The sequence below is a fragment of the Tiliqua scincoides genome, chromosome 3 (assembly GCF_035046505.1).
Source record: "Tiliqua scincoides isolate rTilSci1 chromosome 3, rTilSci1.hap2, whole genome shotgun sequence".
NCBI lineage: Eukaryota > Metazoa > Chordata > Lepidosauria > Squamata > Scincidae > Tiliqua > Tiliqua scincoides.
Window position 1 is genome coordinate 145,384,390 of NC_089823.1, and position 22,388 is coordinate 145,406,777.

The following is a 22,388-nucleotide window of genomic DNA, read 5'->3' on the forward strand; positions in this document are numbered from 1 at the left end:
GAGTTTGTTTCTTCGGTCCTTTGGCATTTTCTTGCGGAGGGTGTTTACCGACTTGATTATTAAACCTCTGCTCCCAAGGTACAAAATGCAGCCTCCCCCTCCTCTCCTTCCATCCAGCCTTGCGCAGGCTGGCTCTGTGCCCAGTCGCTGGAGGAGAGATAATCGTACCCAGAGCGTGGGAGTTGCCAATTGCTTTTCTCCTGATTCAAGCCCCTTGGTGCTGCCTTGTGCTAATGAGTTAAGGTCTGCAACTGACTCTCTGGGAAATGCTTTGCTTCACTTGAAGTCTTCACTGCACAAGCCACAGGCTTTTGCTTTCTCCCAGCCAGTTAATTCAACAATTGGCTGTTCAACTGGTGCAGCTTCTAATAGCAAATGGCAGGTCCAGCCTTCTGGCGCTGGCACCGAACCTCAAGCACCAGACCTGGCACATTCTTCGTTGATTTCTGAGATGATGGGAGCTCAGTCACCCTCTGTCTGCATACCCCCCCTAACTGGAGCAGATGAGTCTATGGATAGCTCTCCTTCTGAAGCCTTTAAGCCTGTGCTGATGAATGAATCGGCCAGTGAGGTGGACTATCTCAATGGAGTGGGTTTGCAGTGCCATTCAACTAACTCAGAGGAGGTCCTGCATCATGTTGTGGCTATCCAACAATTGCCTAGAGACTCAGCCCAGGTCTTGTCATCTTCCCCAAGCTCATCACAGCCTAACATGAACTCCTTATCTAAAGCCCTGGATGGGGTACCATCAGGGGCAACATCTGCTGCTCCCTGCGATGAGGAATTGGAATCAGCTCTTGTGTCCTGTAAAGCTTTGCCAAAGATTCCTGGCTCCCACCTACCCTCCAGGTTCCTTGGGGACATAGAAGTGAATGACCAAAATTCAGGTTCAGCTAACGCAATTACTACTGCCCTCCCAATGCATTTACCTACTGACGACCATTCACTCATTGCAAGGGCGCTCCCAGCCCCCAAAGGCCCCTTGTCAACGGAACAAGGCCCTAGGGCAGATCCTCCTGCATTGGTGGCTAAAGATCTGATAATGGAATTACAGCTGGAGGGGGATGACATTGTGGAGGGTGCCATCAGCGCCTTTAAGGAACTCACAAGACCAGAACAAATAAATATTATCAGATCCCTGGACAGGGTTAAAGCAGAACTTCTCAATTATAATACGGAAACTTCGACCTATGAAATCCATTCTCTGACCCTTCCAGTGCCAGCATCTGCTCATCAATTTGCTTTAGAAGTAGCCACTGAGGCAATTCCCGTCCCTTATTCCAGGGATTTTACACCATCTCCGGTGACCAACTTAGCCCTGAGTAGCTGCATGTCTCATCATCCTTCTGGTGCTGAGTGTCCATCAGGAAGCAAAGATTGACTAATTAATGCTTCTCCAGCCCCTGCTACTTCTTCCCAACTAAAAATTCTTTCCTGGAACATTGCAGGGTGGAAGAATAAGAAAAATGACAGTGGCTTCTTAAGCTATCTTAGAACCTTTGACATTATTCTGTTGCAGGAGACATGGGCTTTGGACCATCTGTATATCCCTGGCTACAAGGCTTTTGTAGTACCTGCAACTAAATCCACCTCTAATGGTCGTCCTTTGGTGGGTTTAGCCAGCTTTGTACTGAAGCAGTTTAAGTCATGCCCTCTAGACATCATTCCAGGCTGTTGCAAGATACAAGCACTGAGGGTGTCTTTTGCAGACATTGACTTAATTTGCGTCAACACTTATATCCCTCCTTTGCTTAATAGTTTACAAAGGACCCAGCTCTGGAATGATCTATCATCATGTATGAATGACCTTAAGAGGGCCCACCCCCATGCTGAAATTCTTTTGCTGGGCGATTTAAATGCCAGGGTAGGAAATTCAGCAGATATCTTTCGCAGAGCCTGGGATGTGGTTGATGACAGCTCCCTCCCCCCCATTTGCGCATTAAGCAGGCGGTCCAAAGATGCATACTATAATGCTAATGGTATGGCCCTTGCTAAGTTTTCCATCAGCTCTAACATGATCTGGCTCAATGGTCTAAGAGAGTTCCCCAACGCTGATGAATTTACTTTTGTATCCTCTCGTGGTGCCAGCGTTGTGGATTACATTTTAGTTTCCACTAAAATGAAACATCATGTGAAAGATTTTGCCATTGGGGACCTAACCCTTAGTGACCATCTACCTTTAATCTTGGTCCTTGACCTCCATTCTGGGAATGTTCCATCACAAGCTGAGATGGATACAAATCCAGAGTGTAGGTATAAAATTGTGGCTAACAGCGCCCTTTCCCCAAATTTCCATTGTCTAAGTACGGAACCAGCAAGCAGAGATTTTTTATCAGCCATTCTACAGGATCCGGATCCCCTTGTTCAAATCAAATCCTTTGAAGGTTTTATTGGTCACGTTTTTAAGGTTTTGAGTACGAAGCCTAAGTTGGTTAAATCCTGTGGTGCATTTGACAAAAAGGATTGGTTTGACAGTGAATGTAGGAATCTTAAGGTGTGTATTAGGGCTTCTTATTTAGATTTTAGAAAGTACAATGACTCCAAGTGTTTGGTTAAATACTCTATTCTTAAAAAACAACTAAGTGTTTTATTGACAGAGAAAAAGAAAAGGTTTGTTTTAACTCAGTGGAACAAGCTGCATCAAGCAATTCAACAAAAAAATAATAAACAATTTTGGGCAGTTGTAGCAGGTTCGTGTAGATCAGAAACATACGACCCTGCTATTATTCCATCATCTACATGGGTTCAACACTTCACAGACATTTTTTACGATAAGAGCAAATCCCCAGACGCCTACCCTGACTTCACCTCTGTGGATCTGCCTATCTGGCCTCCTGTGACCCCTGAGGAAATTAAAGAACTAATTATGCAATTGAAGCCAGGGAAGGCTGCAGGTCCAGATGAAATACCACCTGAGCTTTTAAAAGGTGATCCGGAATGGTGGGCCCAGTTACTTGCCCACGTCTTTACAGTGATTGACAGTTCTGGCCTATTGCCCAATGTCTGGCTTACAGCGACAGTTATTCCTATCCATAAAAAGGGTGACCCTACCACACCAGGAAATTTTCGGCCCGTTAGTTTGCTTTCTGTAATAGGTAAGATTTATGCTAAATATCTATGCAATAAACTTACTCTCTGGGTTACTTCGCAAGGCATCTTAGGCCCCGAGCAATCTGGCTTCTGTCGGGGCAAATCAACTTTGGACAATTGTTTGATCCTATCTCATTTGGCCCATAAGCAGGTTAGGATATGCAAGGCTCGCCTTTATGTAGCCTTCCTTGATCTGAAAGGTGCCTTCGATTCTGTGGATAGGGAGCTTCTTTGGTCCAAGTTGGAAAACATGGGGATTGATAAAAGATTGTTGCTGCTGATTAGGTCCCTCCATCTAAATACTTCATGCAGGGTTAGCCGCTCCTGGAGTGGGAATCTAACTCATTCCATCGCTACCAACAAAGGGGTCAAACAGGGCTGTGTCTTGGCCCCCATGCTTTTCAATCTGTTTCTAAACGACCTTGCCCCATCCCTGAAGGAAGTAGATAGCCATTGCCCGAAGCTTGGCGCAAGCCAAGTGCCGCTACTTCTGTATGCGGATGATGCAGTACTGATATCCCGTACTAGGATTGGCCTAAAACGTCTGCTGAATCGCACTGAAGAGTATCTTCTGTCCAACAAATTGCAAATCAACTATGCTAAATCTAAGATAATGATATTTGCCAATAGATGGAAGGCTTTTAAGTGGTCTTGTAATGGCAATAAAATGGAGCAGGTTAAGCATTTCAAGTACCTGGGAATCAACTTCCATTACAGGCTCACTTGGGCTTTTCATCGTAAGGCAGTGCAGAACGCATCCAAACTGGCGTCCTCAGCTATTTCCCGTTTCTTTTTTACCTGCGGCAATGGTTATGTTCCAGCTGCTCTGGAGGCATTTAAGGGAAAGATTCTTTCCCTGGTCCTTTATGGCTCTCCCGTCTGGTATAAGGCTATTACCCAACCATTAGAACGCATTCAAGCCTCCTTTCTGCGGAAGATTTTGGGTTTACCCAGGTGCGTTCCCTACTCGGTTCTGTGTCTTGAGGTGGGGTCAATTCGGCTAAAGACGACTGCTTGGCTTAGATTACTGAAATTTTGGTTTAGGACTTTATTTAACCCTACCTCCTCTGGTCTAATGCTCCAATTATTGTCGGATTCAGTCCTGCCATTAGAGATCACTGATCTTCTAACCAAGCTCAAGTCAATAGGGCTGGACACTGCAGAGCTAGGCATGATTGGGTGTGATGCTGCTTACAGAATCGTCAAAGAAAGAATTCTTGACATCGAACAACAAGAGCTGTTTAGTGCCGCCAGAACCACATGCTCTCCACTCTATCTCCATGTTCCAATCAGTTTCGGGAAACTGGCCTCCTTCTTTTATCACCTGGAGTGCCCACAGGCTCGGAGAGCATTCACACTTGCAAGATGTAATGCTCTTCCATCAGCCGTGTTATCGGGCAGGTTCAGTGGCATTCCCTACTCGGAGAGGAAATGCAAGTGTGGTAGGGATTGTATTGAGACCATAACACATACCCTTTTCTACTGCCCACTTCATGACGTCTCACGCAAGAAATATCTAGGCCCTTTGCTAACTAGGATGCAGGGCTGGGAGGACTCAATCATGCTTCAGTCTCTCCTTTCCACATCTGACTCTGAGACCCTTGATAGGGTCGCTGCCTTTTTATCTGGGGTAATTGCCAGGCAGAGCTCTGGAACTCTGGGCAGTATGTGAGGAAAAGACTGATGTCTATGTTGTGGTGTCTTTGTATATTTTTGTTTTGTTTTGTTCTTTCTCTGTATTTTATGCCAATAAAGGTCTACTGAACTGAACTGATAATATGAAATCCATAAAGCTCTGAATGGTACATTTGCATGGGATATTTTTCAGGGATTATAATCACCGCATCCAATCCTGCAAGCCGGTCCTAAAACACCACCTTCTTTTCTGGGGTTCAGCTCCCTGTATTTCTAGTTTTGCATCTGATATCACCACAGATCTCTCCTATGTGAATATGCTCAGAAAATGACCTTGCTCTCATATATTTAAATCAGACTCAGAACAAAGGAGAGGACAATCAGTTACAAGCACTTCCAAACAGGATCATTTAGCCAATTTCTGCTTCTTCTACAAGCCCATACCATACTTAATGTGGAAAGCCTGCTTTGGAAACTCAATGTGGAAAGCCACTGGGACATTCTATAACAGACAAGGATTCAGCAGCTGTTCTTTTTTGAACCAAGAACCAGCTAATCTAATTAAGGGTCCAATCCTTTCCAACTTTCCAGCACCAGTGCAGCCCCCAGGTAAAGGAACACATGTTCCCGTACCTTGAGGAGGCCTCAGTAACTGCCCCTCCACCGCAGGATATCGTGCACGCCCCATTGGTACAATTGCACCAGCACTGGAAAATTGAATAGGATTGGGCCTGACGTTCAAGGCAGGAAAAACTGAGATTCTCTCATCATGTCAAAAGGAACAGAAGAACACTTCAAGAGCTGCCCTCCTTTCTCCTACCCCTCCCACAGTTTCACCATAAAACATCTTTTATTTTTTCCCCACCACCCCCCTTGTTTGGGGATGCTTAACATCCAACGTGAGAGTGAACTGCAAAGGAATGTTTGCTCATGCTTTGACTTTTTAGTTGGTTCTAATATGTTTAAGTGTGTGTCTGTCCCCTAACAGCTCCAGCTGTTAATTGTAGTTCTTGCCAAGGGGTGGGGGGGAACAGACAGCTGTCTGAGAGCCCAGTCTTATGCATGTCTACTCAGAAGTAAGTCCCATTATAGTTAATGGGGCTTAAAACTGTCCATTTCCACTGTGCCAGGGACCTGTCTCTCTCGCCCCAAATGGTTGGCAACCTTCAGTCTCAAAAGACTATGGTATAAGCCTACAGCACCTGGTGTTCCCAGGCGGTTTCCCATCCAAGCACTAACCAGGCCTGACCCTGCTTAGCTTCCAAGATCAGATGAGATCAGGCATGTGCAGGGTAACAGCTGCCTAGACAACCCTCCCTCCTTGCCTAGGTTTCCTACAGGGCAGGCTCCTTTGCAGCCAGCTCATGCTCCTGAGCTGCTCAGAACAGAATCGAGTGTTCGCAACCTGTGGGAGGGAGGACAATGTCCTTAGTGGAGGATGTTGACTTTTAGGCTGCACTCCTGTATGTACTTACCTGGGAGTAAGGCCCTTTGAACACAATGGGATTTGCTTCTGAGTAGACCTGCTCAGTGCAGTGACTCCTTGCAAACAGACTATAAATGACCCTCCCACAAACTCCCACGACACACCTGTGAACCTTTTTATGGCACACCAATGTATTGGGGCACACTGGTTGAAAATCTCTGGTTGGGGATGATTACTTGTATAAAGCATATGAATCCAGTTTCTGTCTTTCTCTCACTGGTCTTCTCCTTGTATCTGCATCTGAAAAGAACCTTGCCTTTCTGGTAATACACCCCCGACCCAGTGGTAGACGTACCCCTCCCCACTCCTGGGGCAAAGGTTTGCAATGCTGCCCCTGCGAGATGTCGCCCCCCCACCTGTGTGAAGTGCGACGGAGCCTCGTGTGACCTTTAGACAGACTGGGGAAGCCTTCTCAGAAACCTCAGTGTGGCTTCCTGCATGGTCCTAGAGGCGTTCAGATTCAGAGCCCGAGGCGTTTACCCCGTTTGCCCATCGCTAGGTCAGCTGCTGCCTGAACCTGCACTTTGAAGTGGTAGTCAGTTGGATTCTTAGTAACCCTCATCAAGATGAGCCAGCTTTACTAGTTATGACCCCAGTCCTCAAGGCATCTGGTAAAGGCTTTCAGAGACAGAATGCTGGCCTGGAGGAGCTCTGGTCTGATCCAGCAAAGTAACAAATGTTTAAGGCAAATAGAGAATGATATTCATACCTCTCAGGAACTTCTACTTGTGTTGAGATGATACAGTACACTGGTGCAATCTGGTCCGACTACCTGTGAGAAAATTGGCTTACAATCTGATTGTCCCCTCATGTTTCTTTGTCCCAGTGATGTGCAGTCAGGGGAGGCAGAGCCTCACCAGACCCAACAAGTTAAAAAAAAACAAAGCCCAAAGACCCAACAAATCAAAAGAAAAAGTCCTTGGCCTTTCTGCTCTGCTTCTTTCTTTCTTGAGCAGTGTCAGTGAGTTAAGCAGCACAAATACACCCATTACAGTACACAGGAGCTAGCAGCCGATTTGCTGCAATCATGGCTGGCTTCGTATTAAAAAATAAAAAGGCAGGGTGCTTGTGTCAGCAATCTCTGGGGAGCCAGCAGGAAGATTTGCTTTAGCACGTTAGGTTATATTCATGGCAGGGTTCCAGTAAAAAAAAAAGCAAGACAACTAGCTGCCAATAAAAAAATGTAGGAAGTCTGCATCAGCAAGCTCTGGGGAGGCAGCAGGAAGTGTTGCCTCCATTCTGATTTTTTAAAAGCTATGAAAAAAGCAGGGACCTGAGCAAAGGACCAGCTCTGTAAAGCACCAGGAGAGGCAGCTTTTTGGTTGCCTCAAGGGGCGTGTCGCCTTGTTCTCCCTAGGTCCCAGTGGGGGAAGAAGAGATGAGTTTTTATTTATTTATTTTTGGGTGAGAGAGAGAGAGAGAGGGAGGGAGAGAGAGTTTTCTAGGAAAGATACTGAGAGAGGCCAAGCTAGAGAGGGAGAGTAAGTGTGGCTATTTCTCCCCCAGCCTGGACCTCACCGCATGTCACTGCTTTGTTCCCACTGCTATTTGTGTGTCCATAACTCCTGCCACGCCGCTGGAACCAACCGTATTGGCCTCTGCCTTTCCATTGGACCATTTCAGCGATGTGGAGAGGGGGGATTTGCTGCATGGGTAACAGCCTATCCTCCATACCTACTTTACCCAGGCTTCGCGCACTGGAGAGGACACTCTGTTCCAGAGCCACCATTCAGAGCGTGACACCATGGTCTTCCGAGACTGAAGGATGCCAACAACAACCTATTGTTGTATGAAATGGAACAGGAATAATAAAAGGTTGTGAAGGGAGAAGTGAAACAAATAGCACTGCAACAGAGAGATTTTGCTATAGACATACCTCATGTGTCAGACATTTAGGGTTGTGATTTAGCTAATCTACTGCAGACACTAATTTATTTTAAAAGGTATTTATAGCTCACTGCTGTTGAGATCAATTAATCACAAAATTAGTGTTTTGCTGTTTTCTTTTTTCTTTTTACTTGGTTCTTATGTTAGTCTTCTGCTATAGCTGATGTAACAGTGCTTACTTCTGAGGCTACAAGCCCTTATCTATCTATGTAAAACATACTGAATTTGGTAGGGCTCACCTTTGCACAAATGCACATAGGATTGAGCTGCCCAGGTTCTTCACATCAATGACTTCAGACCTGGCTGACAGTTCACACAATTTCTGCTTTGTGTAGCAACTACAGCATTGGTAATGAAGGAAATGAGTCCTTATCAGTATGAGATACTTCTGTAGGAGTTATTTGAGAGGATCTCTGTTACTTTGAAGTTGTTCAGTTTAAGAAGAGACATACAGCATTCTTTTTCTTTCCCAGGATGATCATGTCCAGTGTGCCTCAGCTATTATTGACTGTCAGCCCAATCCTATCCATACTTTCCTGGGAGTAAGCCCCATTGACTCTAATGGAACTTACTTCTGAGTAGACATGCCTAGGATTGGGCTCTGTGCTTTTTACAAGGCAAGCCCCCAAAACGAGAATTAAAATTCTAATTGGGTAATAGACAACATTATAGGCAACAAATCCATTGCTGTCTCAACACATTTTGAGACGCTCTTCATTGGGATGAAAAAAAGGTAACTTAAAGGTAACCCTTCTTAGAGAGCTGCCTGCTCTGTGAAACAGGTTTGCAGGAGGATTCCACTCCCTTGGAAGAGTCATCTTTAAGTCACAATTGTTACATCCCCTGTCAAAGAGCTACTGATCTCAAAATGTGTTGAGACTGCAATTGATTTTTTTTCTTATTAAATTGTCTCCTGTACCTATCTTGAGCTTTTGTAGTTTTCTTCCTAAGAGGAGCCACTGCATTTGCTTTGAGTTCTTTAGATTACATTTATGTTCTCGCTCTCGTCGGTACAGAGTTTTAAGGTGTTGAAAGTGCATAATTTGGGAAATAACCATTTGTGAGAACATGAGCTGTATAACTTTGGAACAACTAACTTAACTCTGAATTGGTCTTCTTGATACACAACTGGATTTCCTGTTCAGTCCCCTGCTCCGGTTCAGAGGAAGAGACTTTCTCTACTTAAGCCTCGTTTGAATCATATTTGTTTTCTGTGGCTTATCCTGTCTCTTATTGGATTTACTTTGTGGACTTTCTACAGTTTGAAAGGCACAGCAGAATCCTTGCTCATGTGCACATCTCTGAATGCGCCGAGTCTAATTGCTTCGCATTGGAAATTCTCCAGCGTTCAGTGCTTTTGAAGTGGCTCACCTCAAACTGGCAGCATAAAACATTTTAGTTTTGATAAAATGACACGTTTTGGAGATTCGATCCTGAATATATATATACTGTGCAATGCGCATCTCCGCTGCAGGACTGGCTTCAGAGGATGATGAGGTCAAGCATTTCCTGGGCCCCAACGGCAGAGGAACTCTCATTTCCAACAGCATTGATAGTAGCAAAACTGAGCATTTTTGCAGCACTCTCGTGCATTCAAAGCAAGTTGCGTGTATCGTTGCCTTTACAACATGAAACTTCATGTTACATTTACCACATGATGTGTATCCGATCTTGACATTTGCTCTTGAGTAAGACTTCTGGGTTGGATTGGGGCTGCAGTGCAGAGAGAAGGAGAATTTAGGACCCAATCCTATCCATTTTTCCAGCACCGGCGCAGCAGTGCCAATGGGGCATGCACTGCTTCCTGCGGTGAGAGGCACTCACGGAGGCCTCCTCAAGGTAAGAGAAGGTTTGTTCCGTTATCTCTTCGCTGGATTGTGGTTGCACTGGTGCTGGAAAGTTGGATAGGATTGGGCCCTTAATCTTTTACCTCAGCAGGAGATAGGGAAAAAGTGTAGCGGTAATCAATTAAATAGTATGTTCCATGGCACCATGGTCTGGACTGGAGTCATAGTCCCTAGTCACATGGAAAGGCAAGAATTTAATTGCACGTCTCATGGCAAACTTATTATGTAATTTGGGTCTGAGTATTTTTATCTCCTGATTGCAATTGAGGCTGAGGTCAGGCTTGCCTAAGGCCAGTGTTTTCCAAACTTTTTGACTGGCAGCTCCCTTGACCTACTGGACAATTGGCCACTGCTCCCCATTAGAGCTACAATCCTATATGTTGTATAGGGTGGTGAGTTTTTTGAAGGGATTCTGCAGCTCCCCTGGCTGGTTTCCATGGTGCACAAGAAGGTCAGAAGCAATGTGAGCGAATTCTCAGTTTGCATGCCACCCTACTGCTAGGTTCCAAGTTAAGTAGCCAAGGTGGTCCATTGAGAGTGCCTTGTTTGAGGACCGCCAAATCCCAAAGCTGGCGCCTGTCCAAAGCATAGTGCATTCCACAGAAAATGAAGCATGCATTTGGAGTAAGCTGTATAGGCATCCTCAATGAAGCATTAATTTTCCTAGCAAACAAAATGGAACATTTTTAAAGGCTGATACCAAACTAAAATAGAGTTTTCTTTTGTCCAGATAGGAATAGAAATCCACATACAAAACACCCTTGTGTTTTTCCCCCTTTGCTTTAAAATTAATTGAATAGAAACACAATCTCAGATTCCATCTATTATAATTATTTTTACTCTCAGATGTTAATTAATGTTGATGCGGGCTGCAGCCCACTGACGTAAATGGCAGAAGTCCAATTGATTTTAATTGATCAGGATGGCATCCTGGTGGAAAGGGTAAAAAAAAAAAAATCAGATCATTTGAGTTGCTTTTCACTTGAAGAAACATTTTTGGCAACAAAAATAACAAAGCAAAAATGTGAATCATCGTTACTTGTTATTAGTGAGGTGCCCACCTAATAGTGGAAAGGTGGCCTTGAGCAAATGATTGTCTAAGAATCCAGAGTTTGTTTCTATTGTGTTCATCTTGGACCCCGGAGTCTGCTTTCCCAGGACCTGGACAGTGTCACTCAGTTGTATTTCCAGACAGTAGCTGTGTTGATCACCTGTGTTGGTGTACAGGAGTTCTTGACCTTTTGCTCCCAGATTTGTTAAGCATGGCAGCTTTCACTTTTTTGCTTACTGTGAAGTGTGTGGCTTGCAAGGCATGGAAATACAGCTCAGATGCATAGTGGGGACTGATGAAAGGGCTGCTGATGTCACACAAGGGCACGGATGGTTCCTCAAAGCAAGACACAGCCGTGATATACCATGCGTAGGGATAAGTACCCACTGGCGATCCTGGCCCCTGTGCCACCCGTGGCCAGGACCACAGAATGCCACCCTCCCAATTAGAATGCCACCCCCACCATCACATCCAGCAGCCTTCTAAGCCCTCCAAGGGCCTTTGGATGGGGGTGACATGGTGGTAAGGAAGGTGGTGAGGAAGGCACCCCCACAATTGTGGAACCCTGGAGCATTTGTCCCCTCTTGCCCCCCAGGCACCAGTGTAAGTACCAAAAGGGAGGAGTTGTTCTTTCCTGGCTGAAAGATTGCACAGAAACAAAAACAGTTGACTTCTTCTCCCTCTCAGCTTTCCCACCCATTCTGGAAAGTCAATTCAGGAGGAAAAAGTGGCCAACACTCAAAGACATACTGAACTTTATTATAGAAACAAAACCCAAAGTTCTGTGACATCGCAAAAACAACAAATTCATTGTAGCTTTCACAGATTATAATCTGCTTCATCAGATGAATAATGATGTTGCATCTAAAGTGAACTGTTTGTTCTCTACAAAAGTTTATGCTACCATAAATTTGTAAGTCTTTAAAGTGACACAGGACTCTTCATTGTTTTTGCTAACACAGCTACCTCTCTGGAAACTATTAGAGAACAATGCTTATTTTTTTCCCCCTAGAGAAACTTTTCAGTGTATAAATTATGTGCAATTTGCCTATCCTAAAATATAATAGGAAACATGTTCTAATTTTATATTAGTCAATGTTTTAATCTTTTTTTTTAACTTAAGGAATGTATATTAACAGACGAAATATGAGAGAAACAAAGGACAACACAACCCATGTGGAACAAGAAGTAGATTATTCTGTTATCTGTCCATCCGTCCATGCAATGTTCTGTGCTATGCATTCACCTTATAAGATAATGCAAATCTACAGTGACAAGTGCCAGCCCAACCTGAAAAAGTGCCCTAGTGGCACTCAATTTTTTTCTTCCCTTGTTGTTTTTTGGGCATGTGTATCCCATGCCCCATCACTACCACCAGGTCCACTTCCTCCTTTTCTTCTGCCTGACGTATTCAAAGCTGGGCAACAGAAGGTTCTTAGAAGAGCCTCCCCACCTAACCACTGAAGACACCTAGAAAATGGAGGAGGCAGTAATCCTCTTCTTCATTGCCGGACTGGAGAACAATCGGGAACAAGATCGTAGCAGCCATCTCTGTCCCCTCCTCCTCCGCCACAGTGTCCTTCAATGGCAGTGCCAGAGGAGGACGAAAGGAGCTCTGAGAGGGCTCTTGGAAGCCCTTGCTTCAGAGAAGGATTGAAACTCCATTAATCTCCCATTAATGTCATTAGGAACGCAGTGGAGTCTAGAGGTTTCACTGGTTTAGAATGGATCCAATTTTAAATTGGATTGATTTCGGATGTCTGTGGATGTTTCTCAGTTTAATCTGGTTCCTGGAAGCATTCCAAACTGGATGCAGGGTAGTGGCTGTCTGGTCAACTCTGATTTGCTTTGAACTGAGTCAGGTAACAGACCAAAAGACAAATGGGCTCTTTCAAAATAGTTGTAACATAGGCTAAAGCAGAGGCCTTCAAACTATGGCCCATGGTGCACCAAAAAAAACAAAAACACCCCTCAGGTGCAGTGCAGTAGTGGTGAAGCCTTTCTGTTCTGACCTGCTGCTTCCCATCTTTGTGCCCAATTGTTCTAGAAACTCGCACCGGGCAGCCACTTTCCTCTAGAAATTGGGGCACAGAGACTTCTGGGGCGATTGACCATATCTAAATATTGCACCGCCAATATTTATTTATTTTATTCATTTAAGAAATTTATATCCTGCCTTTCCCATGCCAAATCAAATGCCCAAGGGCCCAATCCTATCCAACTTTCCAGGACCAGGGTAGCTGCAGTGCTGCCCCGAGGTAAGGGAACAAATGTTCCCATACCCTGAGGAGGCCTCGAAGACTGCTTCCTCAACACAGAAAGCAGTGCATACCCCATTGGCACAGCAGCACCAGCACTGGAAAATTGGATAGGATTGGGCCCCAAGGTAGCTAACAAAGCTTATAAACAGGTACAGCTTACAGACAGGTACAAAGTTTAGTAATGGGTAAAAACATCACATAAGGCATTAAAACAATTAATTAAGTGTTCACATAGCAGAACGCAGCAACAACTAAGTCCAGGGAGATAGTCAAGTCACAGTAGTATTACTAGAGGCATACAGGGCAAGTATCCATTCAGCAGCCAAATGCCAGACGAAACAGGTATGTTTTGAGCCCTTGACGAAAAGCCATGAGAGAGGGAGTAGTTGGTGCCACTACAGAGAAGGCTTGCCCCCGAAATTCAACCCCTCTAACTGGGGACAAAGGCAGCACTTGCAGAAAAGTCCCCTTAGATGACCTAAGAGAGCAGGCTGGAATGTATGGAAGGAGGTGGTCTTTCAGGTAGCCTGGACCCAGATCATGATAATGATCATGATAATGGTATGATATGATATGATAAAGCAATCATTTCTATCTGAAATGACTTGTGAAACTGGATCTGACCTGTGGGCCATAGATTGGAGGCCCCTGGTCTAAGGGACTGGTTTGAAACCAAGTCACTGCATTCTGAACAACCTGGAGATTCCATGGGCAGCCTTCAGCCAGAGCACTTTACAGTCTTGTGTGCTGTAATTTCACAGCAGGACTGTGAACTCTTCTTTCCTGTTTTCAAGCCCAGCAATCTAACCTCTGTACCTTCACCATAAGGCTTTTCTGCTGTCTGGCTCTGTGGGTCCTTTTGATTTGTTTTTCGTAATATGCCTGATGTGTCCTGAAGTATCAGGGCTTTAAAAAATAGGTTTAGTCTCCACATTGTTCAGAATCTCCCAGGGCAGAATTCCTAGCTGTAGAAAAATGGCAACTCCATGGACTGATTTTGATGTAATGTGGATTTCTTTAGCGTGCCAAGAAGCAAAGAGGCTTGACAGCAGATTGATGACTCAGCTGCAAGCACTCCTGCTTGTTCCTTTTGGGTTTGCATGTGACTTTGACACTGATTTTGAATGACCTGGCCCATTATGGAGCTTGCATGTCACATACCTGGGATGGAACCAAAACAAGCTGCTCTCTAAGTCCCTGGGCAGAAAGATCTGGACTCAGCCTTTACAGATCACTGATTCAATATAGCCCTTCAATCACCATTTGTCTCTTAGAGTCACATCGCACGTTGCATTTTTACGTGTACATCTAAAATGTTTTAAGCACAGAACTACATGTTGTCTTAGCAAATGCATCTTCCTAAACTTACGCTTGTTGAGGTAATAGGATGTGGAAGTGGAGAGGGAATTGGTGGGAATTTGTCTTGTGTCAAAGTGAATCTGGAGGAAAAAAAAGAGCTTAAATGCTTCTGTCAGACTCTTTTCAAGGGGACAATCAGTGAATGAGGAAAAGATTAAGCTCTCCCCTCCCACCCATCAAGTCTCCTGTGCAAATGCCTCCTTTGCCCCTATATTGGTGTTATGAGGCTAATGTGCTCTAAAAAAAATATTTGAAGATATGCTTGTCAGGGAGCTGTGATCATTTACAACTTCTTGTTGAAAATACGCTTCACAGCAAATCCAGGTTTGGTGCTGTATAGTGTGTGAAATGGCCCTTTCTTACTCATAGTACACACAAACTAGTTAAGATGGTGTACTGGGACTAGAGCAGGTCTGACCCATCTTAATGTAGTTGCCTCTGGCAGCGGATTCACAGTGGTATGCTCACCTCTGTCCCTCCCCCTGAGAGGAAGAGAGGCTGGTATATCACCTGGTAAGGGAGAGGGCAGCATTTTGTACACTTCCTCAGGTGCCAAAAGTCCTGGGCCGGCCCTGACCAGGGTTATGCACAGATGTTTCAAACACATAAAATGTAGTAATAGATGTCAAGTGGAAGGTAAATTAAAATCAGTCCACCAATACCAGTCCAGTAATAGTGGCAGCATCCAGACAACTAGAGTAGCGAAGGGCCATCTATTAAGTTGTCAGAATTCCCCTCCTTCCCTCAATGGTGCTCCCCTCCCTATCCTTCTTTATGCAGATGACGCAGTCCTTTTGTCTGTTACCAGACTTGGCCTGGGTCATTCTTTGCTTGCTTTTCTGGATTATTGTCTATCCAATGACTTAATTTGTATTGGCAACCTTCAGTCTCGAAAGACTATGGTATCGCGCTCTGAAAGGTGGTTCTGGCACAGCGTCTAGTGTGGCTGAAAAGGCCAATCCGGGAGTGACAATCCCTTCCACACCGGGAGCAAGTGCAGTCTTATGACTTAATAATTAACTCTGAAAAAACCAAAATCTTAGTTTTTGCTAAGTCTTCGACCTTGTTTCCCTGGACGATTGGTACCCTTTCTTTCCAACAAGTACCGTCCTTTAAATATCTAGGGATTCTTTTTCATTTTTGTCATCGTTGGTCACCTCACCGGAAATCTGCCATTTCCTCAGTTGCACCTCATTTGAATGTGATTGCACATTTTTATTTTTCTTGTGGTAATCAGTATGTCCCTGCTGCCCTTCACATTTTTAAAACTAAAATTCTTTCTCAATTATTGTATGGTGCCCCCATTTGGATAGAGGCTGTAAATCATGATCTTGACCAAGTTGCAGCCTCTTTCCTCAGACGGATCTTGGGGGTTCCTAATTTAATCAGATTATCCACTCTCATTCTCGAATTAGGAATCCACCTTCTTTCTACTATGGCGTGGTCCCTTACATTCTAGTTCTGGCTTCGTCTGCATTTAACTATCCACCCTGAATCTCTTTTAAACAATCTTTTAAAAGATTCCTTTTTTTTCTAAGTGGTTTCAAGCGATCGATTCTAAACTTATATCATTGGGATTGTCCCTTGAATCTCTTGCGGACATTAGTCTTCATCAAGCCCATTCAGTTATTAAGACCAAACTATGGGAACTTGAATTTACTCATCTCTCATCCAACCTCAATCCTACCTGCTCTCCCTGGTTTTTTGGCCTTCTTCCTTCATCTGGCCGTCCACACAACTATTTTACTATGTTGATTAATCCCGTCAAGAGGAGGGCGTTTATGTTGGCGAGATTTAACATCTTTCCATCAGCCGTTCATTTTGGCAGATTTTCTAATATCCCCTTGGAACATAGATTGTGTCCCCTTTGCTCTTTGGAGCCGGACACAGTGGCCCACATTTTACTCTGTTGTCCATCCCTTCAATTACTCCGAGAAATTCATTTACATTCTGTACTTTCTTTTCCTCTAAGTTCTTTGTCAGAGACCTTATCTGCACTTTTGAGTGACTCGGTTGTAGCCACCACTGGTGCAGCAGCAGAATTTCTATCCGCAGTTGCTAAGTTAAAACCTTTAACCTGATGTATCTCTGTTTCATTGTGATCTTTTCACAATGTGTAGCACAGCCATTGTCTTGATTATTCTCCTGTACTGTATTTTAATGTTTTATTTAACTTTTGCTTATGCCAATAAAGGTTTTGGAATGGATGGAGTAGCGAAGGGATAAATAGGACCCATCAGTTCTGCTTAGGACATTTGACCAAATTTGGAATGAAGTCATTCTGCTGAGCCAAAACTGAGCATCTGATACACACACTTGTTACTGAACTATACAAGGTGGGTCTGCATGGCCTAAGGATATCTCAAGTTCTGTGAGGCCTACCTCCTATGTCATTTCTTAAACTTGCTCTGGAACTCATTACATTATGTTGAGTCCTGCATCTGTTGTTCTGTGCCACTTAGAACCCAGGATCAGTGGTGTATATTGGGTATGGCAGGCAGAGCACGTATGGAGGGTGCCACTTGAAGAGGGTATCACTGAGCAGCAGCTTCCCAGCTGACTCTCAGCTTCCACCAAGCCACTGCAAACCTCCAAGTACAGCGCTGTGCTCGGGGGCCTGTAGCGGCTTGGCAGAAGTTGAAAGAAGGCTGGGAAGCTGCTGGAGAAGAAACGGCAGCCACTTTCCAAAGCTGCTGCTGCCAGGGCCTAGGAGAGGGGGGTAACTTATACCTGGGCCCAGGGTCAAAAGGGGGGCCCAGGAGCCAAAGGAGGGGGCCCAGGAATTTCCTGGGATCTTACATTTTCCTATCTATTCAGACTTGTTGCCCTTACAGGATGCTGGGGACACTAGCATGACTGGGGATACTGGGGACATTACTGATGCCACATGGGTGGGTAGACCTGGGCTCCAAATACTTTTCCAGTTGTCTCTGCCCTCCCTCACCCTGCTTCTTCCCTCCGTGCCCCTATTCCGCTTGCCCGTCACTACGCTCCCCCGCTCTGTTTCACCCCTCCCCCTTTGCAAGGGCCCAAAAGAAACTTTGTACCCCCTGATAAAATTCCTCTCAGTGGTCCTGGCTGCTGCCATCGGCGTCACATGACATCGTGAAGTCATTTCCTTAGGAGGCACTGCCCCTGGATATGCTGCTGCCCCGGATTCTAGCCAGGATATCTCATCCACATGCCAAACCCAGACTGGGGTCAGCATGTACAGGGACAATACCACATTCTCAAGGTAATGCCATAGCGAAGTCATCCTCTTTTTACTATGTAACAGTTTAATCGACCCTCCTTCTGACAGATGATTTTATTTAAAACAAACGAATGAAGCAGATTTCTTGAGCATCTGCTCTGAGTTTCAGAGCCCTGCAAAGCATAACTTCGAGTTTGCTTTGTAGTTTCAAAGGCATTAAATGTCCTTCCCTCTGACAGCACCAAACCTGGAAACTACTGAAATATGCATCACTGTTTCAGTCTCTCTGTTTTCTTGACCCTCAATGGATAATTAAACATCTGGTTCTGTGCAGAACCCAGGACCATCTCAGCTGTCATGTAGTGGTTATTTAACACGACCTCACAGCAATATATCAGAGGAGAGGGGGAAAGGCAGTCAATGAAGCAAGAGACCCAGAAGCACATGGCTGTGTCTGCCACCCTCCTAAACTTCTTGTACTCAGCTGGTTCTCTGGATAATTTTTTTTTTTAAATCACAATGTTTGTAGTTTTGGGCTGCCCCTCCCCACTGGGAGCTTCATAATAATTGTCTCTTTTCTTATAGGGTGTTGATCCTGTATGTGTTTACTCGGGAGTAAATAAGGGACAAGATGAAAAGAGGAAGTAGTAGAGAGGAAAAGAAACAATTGGGGAAAGTAAGAAATAAAGGAGCAAGTGAAATACAGATTGAGCCTACTTAGCTGTGGATTGTGCATCCGTGAATTTGGCTCAACGCAGGTCCTCCCAACCCCCATTGAGCCACATTCAGCCCAACCTGAAGTCTCCAGATGTGCCTGGAGCTGTGCGGTGCTCCAGTCACCTCCAGAGGCCCTTCGTGCAGCCTCCATGGGTCTCAGAATGGCCTCCAGAGGTCCTAGAAGAGCACGTTCGGTTTTTGACCAAAAACTGGAAGTGCCTTTCTAGAACCTCTGGAGGTTACTTTGTGGCCTGTGGAGGCTGCATGCAGCCTCTACGGGCCTCAGTAGAGCCTCTGAAGGTGACTGGAGCACAGCTCTAGTCCCCTCCAGGAAAGTGACCTCCAAGGCTTTTGGGGACCTTTCTGATGCCTGTGGAGGCTGTGCACAGCATCCATGGGCCTCAGAATGGAGGTCCTAGAAAAGCAGTTCCAGTTTTCCAGAAGTGCCCTTCTAGGACCCCCGGAGGCCACAGGCTGCACACAGCCTCCACAGGCCTCAGAACAGCTCTGGATGCGACCAGAACAAGTTTGGAGCTCAGTGGACCCCGCATGATTTGGTTCCATGTGGAATTTGGTACTCATGGAACCCATGGAGGGTATCCATGGAACCCCTGCAGAAAACAAGGGTCCACCTGTACACAAGACCAATTTACAGTGGTTCACTTTACAATGAACTCTAAAATGAGCAAAATGAGGTTCACTATATGATGTTATTCACTTTCTGATGAACTCACGTTTGCCACCATCAGGACTCCATGGGTGATAGATAAACCAATCAGTGATGCAAATGCAAGAGTTTGATAGTATCTCAGCTGGTAACAGCTTTTTGGATATCATGGCTGTGTGCATTGAAGGAAGGATACTGTAATTTGTGTCTGAATATTACAACATTGTGTAAACTGATAACCATGGCTCCTAAAGAGTGCAGTGGGCACCTTTTAAATCACCTTTGAGGGAGGAAAGTAGCTTACTTCTGTGGCGTAAACTTCATCTTCTTCTGAGATCTTCTGAGATCTTGGAACAAATTACTAAAGAACAATGTGTCATTGGGATCATATTGTAATATTTTCACACTACAGTGGCGTATAAAGAAAAGATTCCTATCCTAAAACAGGACTCCGCTGTAGAGCCATATATGGTGGAACTACACTGCTTCTCCATGGCTTCCAAATAGTTGGTAAATTTGTATCACAAAGAATGTTCATCTGAAGAAATAGAACATTTTGGCTCTCCATAAAACTGGGCAGAACAGAACAGATGCAGTTGTACTTAAACGTAGAGTCTGGTTTCAAAGGAGTTGTAGCAGTGGAACGATAGCAGCATGGCATTGGAATAGCACGCCCATAAATCAGCATACAATTAGCCCCCAGAATGTTGGGCTCCATCCAAAATTATGGAAGCCAAAGCTAAGTTTGATAACAACTTTGGTGGAACTTTCTATCAGGTTCTTGTTGCCACATGATAATATCAAGGCTAACAGTTCAGCATAGATTTTAATAAAGGATAAGAACCCCATTTAAATAAGAATGCCATCTGATTAGCACAAAAGTCAGCCTGCTCTTTGTTCTTATTCTGATAAATCCCTTATCCTTCTGCAAATCTCTGCCAAGCTTGTGTGCTTCCATAATGCCTCGAAGCCAAGAACTCTGGATGCTGAGCGTGCACTGCATAAAAAATGGTCCAATTTAAATACATTTTCTTTCTTTTTCAGCATTGCCTCCATTATTCTGACCAGGGCTATATCAGGATTGCTGCGCTGGCCTGACGTGTTTCTTTCTCGCCATTAAATTATGTACTGCTTAACATTTCTTGCTTGTTAATAAAAGCATTGGTTCTTTGGGACCAGAGTTACCAGTAGTATCAACATTTTTGCATAATAGAGGTCACTGCATTACTTCATATATTTGCACAATATGTACATCTCAGTGACAAAGGAAGATCCAACATTTCCATAGCAAATTGATTGTGCTGTTCATTATTCTCACTTAGAAAAAATATATATATCTCCATAGCATCTTACAATTTTCTTTTGGAGTAAAGGTGGATTTACAGAATCATGCCTTCATCACAAGGCGACTTTCTGTAGTCACCATATGCTAGAGATCTATGTGGAATCCAGTCTTTTGACTGTGTTATGCAGGATCGAAAGAGACCACTGACACCAAACTGAGTTTAAGGCTTTTATTAGAAGGAATGGAACATGAACCAAACAAAACAAAATAACCTTGTTCCAAATTCCCCCAATTGAGTGAGGACCTGAGGCAGGCACTAGGCAGGCAGGAGGCAGCAGGACTTGAGGCAAAGGCTGGATGGTTGTTCCCTGGTTCTCAGAGGCTCTCCCAGGGGCTCCTTCCTGCAGCTCTCTCCTCAGCTCCTTTCTGTAGCTTGGTCTCTCCCAGCTCACTCCTTGCAGCTCCTTCTCTACCAAGCTTCCCTGGTGGTCCTTCTGCTCTGTGCTGGTGCAGCCCCTTTTATAGCCTCAGTTCCTCTGCACACAGCAGCTTCTACTTTTCCTCCACTGGTACTGCAGCCTTCTCTCCTGCAGCAGTTTTCCATTTGGTCCTCTTCAGACAAACTCAGACTAACTGTCTATTGGCTCATGAAAGGCACAGGCTATGAGCAATTTACAGCATAGGCCCAAGTTCTGCACATATCAACTGGGTGCAGCTGCACCTCCTTATCCCTAGAGGATGACCAGATGCAAAGGAGGAAAGAAGGCCTATATTTTGAACAGTGATGCAGATAAGGAACTGTTGACATGGGCTATTTCGCTATGAAGACTGCATACACCAAAATTCCCTCACTGTGCAATTGTAAGTGGTGATTGATGTCCCTACTGCCCCATGTCTGGCATGGCTGTATGGATTCTGGAATGCAGGTGGAAGGGACAACAGAAGAACAGGTGGAAGGGACAAAAGAAATCTCATAATATTGGGCATTGTATGCCTGAGGGTGACTACACTGTTTTGTGATTACAATAATTCCCCCTGGAAATGGGAAAGGGAAGCCGTTTTATAGATCCAATAGGTATGCCATATTGGTCAGCATCAATTTCAGAGCTCACACAACATTCACCAATTAGTGCTACCAGTGTCTTTGCGCTCAGTGGCCTGAACAATGGAAGTCAAGAATAGGTACAGGCAAGAGGCAGAGGTGGGGGGAGAGAGGGAGAGGTAACAGGGCGAAGATAAGAGGGTGAGTAGAGACAGGAAGCAAAGGAAGAGGGTAAGAGAGAAAGCTGGGAGAACGACAAGCAACAGAATCAAACATAGGAAGCAGAAGCAAGACACCAGGAGGGGAGAAGCAGCAGTTGAAATTGAGGAGTGGGTGTCAGGGAAGAGGAACATGAGCAGCCTTGCTGCATCAGGCCATAGGCCCATCTAGTCCAGCTTCCTGTATCTCACAGTGGTCCACCAAATGCCCCAGGGAGCACACAAGACAACAAGAGACCTGCATCCTAGTGCCCTCCCTTGCATCTGGCATTCTGATATAGCCCATTCAAAGGAAGGAGCAGGAGAGAGAGGCAGCAGGAGCAGGAAGGAGAATGGAGGCCACCACAACATGGAGAAGGTGGAGAACTGCTAGGGTTCAGCAGTAGTCAATTTGAAAGTTGAAGTCAGCACCACAACACATTCCTCTGGTACAGCCTACCACCATGTTCCAAAAAGTGCACAATAAAGGGCATAATCCTAAATAAATGAGACAGAGGCATAGACCTGTTCTGCCTTGTTAGTAACTTGTGAGTCCAGGTGACCAAAGTACAAAAATGTCACACCGCAACTTTTAATACAGAAAGCTTCCTGCTGAATCCTCTGAGGTGCTGGGCTGAAAAGGGAGGCTCTAATCCAGCCAGTGTGCCACA

General features: G+C 44.9%; 1 pseudogene; it reads right to left on the reverse strand.

Moving 5' to 3' along the window:
• Nucleotides 1-5,915: 5,915 nt before the first annotated feature.
• LOC136646617 (5S ribosomal RNA) lies at nucleotides 5,916-6,034 on the reverse strand (annotated as a pseudogene).
• Between the last annotated feature and the right edge of the window lie 16,354 nt (nucleotides 6,035-22,388).